This window comes from Apium graveolens, chromosome 5 (assembly GCF_009905375.1).
Source record: "Apium graveolens cultivar Ventura chromosome 5, ASM990537v1, whole genome shotgun sequence".
Taxonomy (NCBI): Eukaryota; Viridiplantae; Streptophyta; class Magnoliopsida; order Apiales; family Apiaceae; genus Apium; species Apium graveolens.
In genome coordinates, this window is record NC_133651.1 from 92043116 (window position 1) to 92050117 (window position 7002).

General features: G+C 38.1%; 1 non-coding gene across 1 annotated transcript; it reads right to left on the reverse strand.

The window, feature by feature from the left end:
- Window positions 1–5870: 5870 nt before the first annotated feature.
- On the reverse strand, window positions 5871–5977 carry LOC141662837 (small nucleolar RNA R71). Its single transcript, XR_012550937.1, has one exon. It is a non-coding gene; the product is annotated as a small nucleolar RNA R71 (small nucleolar RNA).
- Between the last annotated feature and the right edge of the window lie 1025 nt (window positions 5978–7002).

The following is a 7002-nucleotide window of genomic DNA, read 5'->3' on the forward strand; positions in this document are numbered from 1 at the left end:
AGATTTCTAAGAATCCTCAAATGTTCCGCATGTTCTTTGCTAGTCCTTGAGTATATCAGAATATCATCTATAAAAACTATCACACATATGTCCAGGTACTTTTTGAACACTCTGTTCATCAAATCCATAAAGGCTGCGGGTTGCATTAATTAATCCAAACGACATGACTAAGAACTTATAGTGTCCATACCTAGTGCGAAAAGCAGTCTTTGGTATATCTTCCGGTTTGATTTTCAACTGGTGATATCCTGTCCTTAAATCTATTTTGGAAAAATGTATAGCTCCTTTGAGTTGGTCGAATAGGTCATCAATTCTGGGAAGAGGGTACCTATTCTTTATAGTCAGCTTATTCAGCTCTCGATAGTCTATACATAATCTCATGCTGCCATCCTTTTTCTTTATGAATAGTACGGGTGCTCCCCATGGTGACACACTGGGCCTTATCATTCTGTTATCTAATAATTCTTGCAGTTGAGAAGCTAGTTCTTTCATCTCAACTGGGGCTAACCTAATGGGGCCTTGGATACGGGTGCCGTCCCTAGTGCTAACTCTATAGCGAACTCTATTTCTCTGTCAGGTGGTGTTGGATTTTTAATTGCAGCAGGGCATGGGAAAACACTTTTACACATATAAAATCCAAATAAAAGCATATACATCATGGTAAAAACATAGGGATCGAATCTAACCTTTAAAATAATTCGGAGACAACGATCAGAGATCCTTAGCAGTTGCTCCTCAAGTGTGAAGCACTCCACTGGTATCCACCAAGAAAACGATGTTAAGGAGGAGGAAGGAGGTAGAGAGAATTGGGTTTTCCAAACTTTTTGGGTTTTTGGGGTTGGAATGAAAAATAGGGTCTATAATAGTATATTTATAGGCAAAAATTTTAGCTGAAATTTTCCATAAATAATATTATTATTATCCCATTTATTATTCTCATTAATAATTAAAACACCTTTTAATTATTAATCCTTTTTCTAAACACTTTAGAAATAATTCTCTCTCTTGATTTAATTTCCAAAAATTAAATCCTTAATTAATAATATTAAGAACTTTTCTTAATTAATTTATAATCAATTAAATCTCATTTAATCAATTATTAAATTTGCTAATTAATTATTTATTTCACAAATAAATAATTATTAGCCATTATTAATTAATTCCACCACCATTAAATCATTCTCTTTTTATGGTGTGACCCTGTAGGTTCAATATTAAGCCGGTAGTAGAAATAAATGATAATAAAACTATTTTATCATTATTTATATAAATTCTCTAATTTATTAAATATGATTAATTAATAAATCACATTTATTCTACATCGTGAGGGATACTTCTCGGCATATCGCGACTATCCGGATAATATGAATTCACTGCTTAGAATACCAAGAACCTATTCAGTGAATAGTTACCGTACAATAAACTCCTTCTACCCTTCAATGTCCCGATTAAATACAAGGCATGGATCTCGTGTCAAGCCTATCTAATTCAATCACTTGCTTACCATTTACTATGCTTAGTTCTATCCAAATTAGAAACTCCTTTCTAATTTCATTCACTCTGGCCAAAGATTCCTGAACTAGCATAAGTGGATCAGCCTTGAACATTCGCTTCCTTCACTAGAAGGGGTAGATCCTTTATTGATCATACACTATCTTCGTGTACAAATTCCTATACCTAGTAGAGCCCTAATAATTGTCCCTGGAGACTGAGAACTAAACCAAAGCATAGTTCAGTGTACACAAGATGACTATGATGACCTCAAGCCTAAGGATACTTGTACAACTATCACTATGTGAACAACTGCTGACACGTGAGTGAACTCCATCAGTTGTTCAGCTGTGCGAGTCATGTTCAGTGAACTTATTCTATAATAAGCACCTACATACTAGCTATAGTGTCACCACACAAATGTCTATGAGAACAGACATCCTTCATAATGAAGCAAGCATAGTATGTACCGATCTTTACGGATTATTAATTACCAGTTAGTAATCCTATGATCAGAAACTATTTAAGTTTAGAGTTATCATCTTTTAGGTCTCACTATTATGATCTCATCATAATCCATAAAAAGCTTTACTCTAAACTATGGTATATCTTATTTAAACACTTAAATAGATAGAACCCGTAATAAAAACAAAACAAGTCTTTTATTAATATCAATGAAATCAAAGTAGGTTACACAAGGAGTTATTCCTAAATCCTAATTCATGATTGGACTTAGGACATATTCCTTTCAATCTCCCACTTGTACTAAAGCCAATCACTCTGGTATCTAATACCCATCTTGTCTTTATGACGATCAAAGTGACTTTCAGAAAGTAGCTTTGTGAGTGGGTCTGCTATGTTGTTATGTGTGTCAACTCTAATTCAATACAATATAAGAAATGTTACCGCGCTCCCACTAACCCTTTTGTAAACACATGGTTCATCTACGTTTTTGATAAAATCAAACTCTTTGATTGTCTCATCAAAACGAATGTTCCATCTTTTGAGAAGCTTGCTTTAAACCATATATGGTTCGCAGTAGCTTACACACTAGGCTTTCATTTCCCTTGGAAAGAAAACCATCTGGCTATATGCCAGATCTCATAGTCGTAGTAAGCAGCAATCGCAAGCTAAATCCGAACTGATTTTAACAGGGCTATAGGTAAAAGGTTTCATCAAAGTCAATCCATTGCCTTTGTCTGAATCCTTTTCCCAAAAGCCTGGCCTTAAAGGTCTCCACCTGGCCATCTGCTCTAATCATTCTTTCGTATACTGTATACATAGATTCTATTCCGGATTTCATGGCACTACTCATAGCCTCATTATAGGTCACAGGGTCGTCATCATCAATGATCGACAACTCATTGTCATTCCTAATGACAAGGCCATAATACCTCTCAGGTTGGCGAGACACTCTCCCTGATCTATCAATGGGCTGTTCCACAAAAGGTTGTTCAGTCAGAACAGGTGTTTCCACTCGATCTGTAGTAGTTTGTGCTTCTTGAACTTCATCAAGTTCAATTTTGCTCCCACTGTTTCCTTCAAGGATAAACTCCTTTTCCAAGAAGGTAGCATGTCTGGAGATAAACACCCGATGATTGGTGTAAAAGTAATACCCTAAAGTCTCTTTAGGATATCCCACAAAACTACATTTTACGGATCGATATTCCAGCTTATCTGGGTCAACTTTCTTGACATAAGCTGGACATCCCCAAAACTTAACGTGTTTAAGACTCGGTTTCCTTTCTTTCCATATCTCATACGATGTTTGAGGAACAGATTTTGGAAGGCACCTTATTCAGTAAATATGCTGAGGTTTCCAATGCATAACCCCATAGGAATATTGGAAGATTTGCATAGCTCATCATGGACCGAACTATGTCTAACAAAGTTCAATTTCTCCTTTCAGATACAAATCTGGAGGAGTCCACTGGGAGACTATACCATTTACTTTGAGATAATCTAGAAATACTCCATTAAAGTATTCACCACCTCGATCTGATCGAAGAGTTATAATACTATGTTTGGTTGTTTCTCCGCTTCATACTTATATTCTTTGAACTTTTCAAAGGCCTCAGACTTGTGTTTCATCAAACACATATCTGAATCCAGATCTATCATCTATGAAAGTAATGAAGTATGAAAATCCACCCATGGCTTGCGTAGACATTGGTCCACATACATCTGTGTGTACCATTCCTAGCAAATTTGCAGTCCTCTCTCCATGTCTACTAAATGGAGACTGCAGTGTGATAAGTGGCATTTTATACCACTTAGAACGTCTTAAAATGGCTTAAATTGGTGTCTTGAAATCAAGTATTTTGTGTATTTGATGCGTTTTTCTAGTGTTTATGCATTTCAGGGTATTAGTTACATTTCGGAGGAGGAATCATCAAGAATAAGCCTTGGCATGTGTTCACCATTGCGTGAGGAAAAGAACGGGCAGATTACGGCGAAGAAACGGAGCAAACCTGGAATTTTTCCAGTAGGGTCCTGCGCGCCCGCGCAGCAATGCTGAGCGGCCGCGCAGCAGCCTTGCGCGCCCGCGCAGAAATGCTGAGCGGCCACGCAGGGTCGGGGAAAAAGATATATTATTTTAGACTTCTACTTCTGTTTGGCTTCCAACTTCTATGTAATCTGAGTTTTATGGGACTATTATATAGGTATATTTGAGATGTTTTCATAGAGAATTAAGAGGAGATTATGTTTTAGATTGTGTTTTGCAAGAAGCGAAGAAGATAAGGAAGAAGACCGATTTAGCACACAGCAACGAAGAGGAAGCATATATTCTTGTGATTCTTGTTTCGTTGTAACGTTGGATGCTAGTTTTCTTGCTTTGACTTATTTACTCTTGTGACGTACTCTGTTTTAATATAATCAGTTTAGTTATTATTTTCTTGTGTTTGTTTATCATGATTTCATATGAACCCATGATGGCGATAAGTTCTATTATGGGCTAATCGTGATCATGGGGTTGCAACGGATTTATTATGGAATTCTTTAGTTAATTGTTTAATACTTTAGTATGTGATGATTGCATGATATCTAGTATTGGTTGTGCGTATTCCTCTTATATGCGTCGCGAACATATAAGATAGGGTGTTAATCTCTTGTGAAGCGACGGTGGATCTTGAGATTTAGAACTTGCCATGCTAGCATAGGTTCATGTACGTTGTGCATGATTAGTGGGTAACTCTAACAGTTTTATTTGCCCTATGTAATCAAAAAGGGATAACTTGTGCTTAGATCGTTGTGTTGTCAATTTCTGTAGACATATAGGAACTCAACATAATTGATGACTATTCAACTTCTATCTTAATTGTGGATGTTTAGTAGAATGGTATTAGTACAATGAAAGTTGGCTTTTATCAGTTTTGTGTTATTCGATTAATATCATCACTGTCACATGCTAAAGGTAATAACAATGGCTATAGAAGGAAGTAATAATGAAGTTGTGATCTCATGAGTGTTTTATTATTGATAAATTGAAGTGTTAGTTAAGTGGTTAATTAAGTAGTTAATTATAGTTAATATTTAATCAACAATTTTAAGTGTTATTATCTTAACATTGAGAAGTAGTCATACATTGGTGAGTGAGTTAAATTAGACAATAAATTAGTCTGAGTCTCTGAGGGAACGAACTAGAAAGTATTCTATATTACTTGCGAACGCGTATACTTGCGTGAATATTAGTGCGTGATTTCTCCCTAACAAGTTTTTGGCGCCGCTGCCGGGGACTCGGCGTATTTGTTTAGTTTATGTACTTACCATCATTGGTCATTAGGACTCAGTGATTAGGACGTAGTAGTTAATTACTCTTTTCGGTTGTGTTTCAGGTACTTTAGCAAGCGTTTATGCAAACTCATTCTCGTGCTCGCAAGAGGACCTTAGATACAGCTGAGGAGAAAGACGAAGTTCTTGATACTCCGGAGAAGTTAGATTTTGAGGATTCGGATTCAGGAACTGAGCAGAAAGAACCAGTAAACATGGGAGATCGTATTGTTCAAGCTGATCCAGCTCTTATGGATTTTTCTCGGCCTAAAATTGATGATATTCAGTCAAGCATCCTTCATCCGGCTATTCAAGCTAACACCTTTGAAATCAAGTCGGGCACTATTCAGATGGTGCAGAATTCTGTTTCTTTTGGAGGAGCGGCAACTGAAGACCCCAACATGCATATAAGGAATTTTGTCGAGATCTGCAGCACTTTTAAGTATAATGGCGTGACTGATGAGGCTATCAAGTTGAGGCTTTTCCCATTCTCACTGAGGGATAAGGCTAAAGACTGGTTACATTCTGAACCAGCTGGGTCAATCACTACGTGGCAAGATCTTGCGCAAAAGTTTCTGGTGAAGTTTTATCCAATGGCAAAGACTGCTGCTGTGAGGAGTGCTCTTACACAGTTTGCGCAGCAACCTACAGAATCTATGTGCGAGGCTTGGGAACGCTACAAGGAAATGTTGAGAAAATGTCCACATCATGGAATGCCGGATTGGATGGTAATCACTGGTTTTTATAATGGTTTGGGGGCCCAATCTCGGCCCATGCTCGATGCAGCAGCTGGAGGCGCCTTATGGGCTAAAAGCTATACTGAGGCGTATAATCTTATCGAGACGATGGCTGCAAATGAGCATCAAAACCCAACTCAGAGGATGACGTCAGGCAAGGTAGCTGGTATTCTGGAAGTTGATGCAGCCACCGCTATTGCAGCCCAGCTCCAAGCGCTATCAATGAAGGTTGATTCTTTGGCTACGTATGGAGTTAATCAAATAGCTATGGTTTGTGAGCTTTGTGCAGGTTCTCATGCTACGGATCAGTGTTCTCTTGTCAACGAATCTGTTCAGTATGTGAATAATTATCAGCGACAACAGCAGCCTGTGCCAGCTTCCTATCATCCTAACAACAGAAATCATCCAAATTTCAGCTGGGGGAATAATCAAAATGCTATTCAGCTAACATATCAGCAAGGAGTAAGTAAACAATTTAACCCACCTGGATTCCAGCAACCACAGCAGTATGCTACAAGGCAATCATATCCTCAACAGGGAAGTGCAGCTGCACCTACTAGTGCTGATTTTGAGGAACTTAAGCTGTTGTGCAAGACTCAGGCGGTTTCTATCAAGACCTTGGAAAATCAAATCGGTCAATTAGCCAATGCAGTGCTCAATCGTCAACCTGGCACTCTTCCCAGTGACACGGAAGTACCAGGAAGGAAGGAAGCTAAAGAGCAAGTCAAGGCTATTACCTTAAGGTCTGGAAAAGTAGCTGATGCTGAAAAGGCAAAAGAAGTCGAAGCTGAAGTTAGAGATAAAGAATCTAAGCAAAAGGAGAAAGCGGCGGAACCAAGGAAGACTATTGTTGAACACACTCTGCCTGAGGCTAATACAGGGGAGAAACAGCTCTATCCTCCACCACCTTTTCCTAAGAGATTGCAGCAACAAAAGCTGGATAGACAGTTCGGGAAGTTTCTGGAGGTGTTCAAGAAACTTCACATCAATATACCTTTCGCTG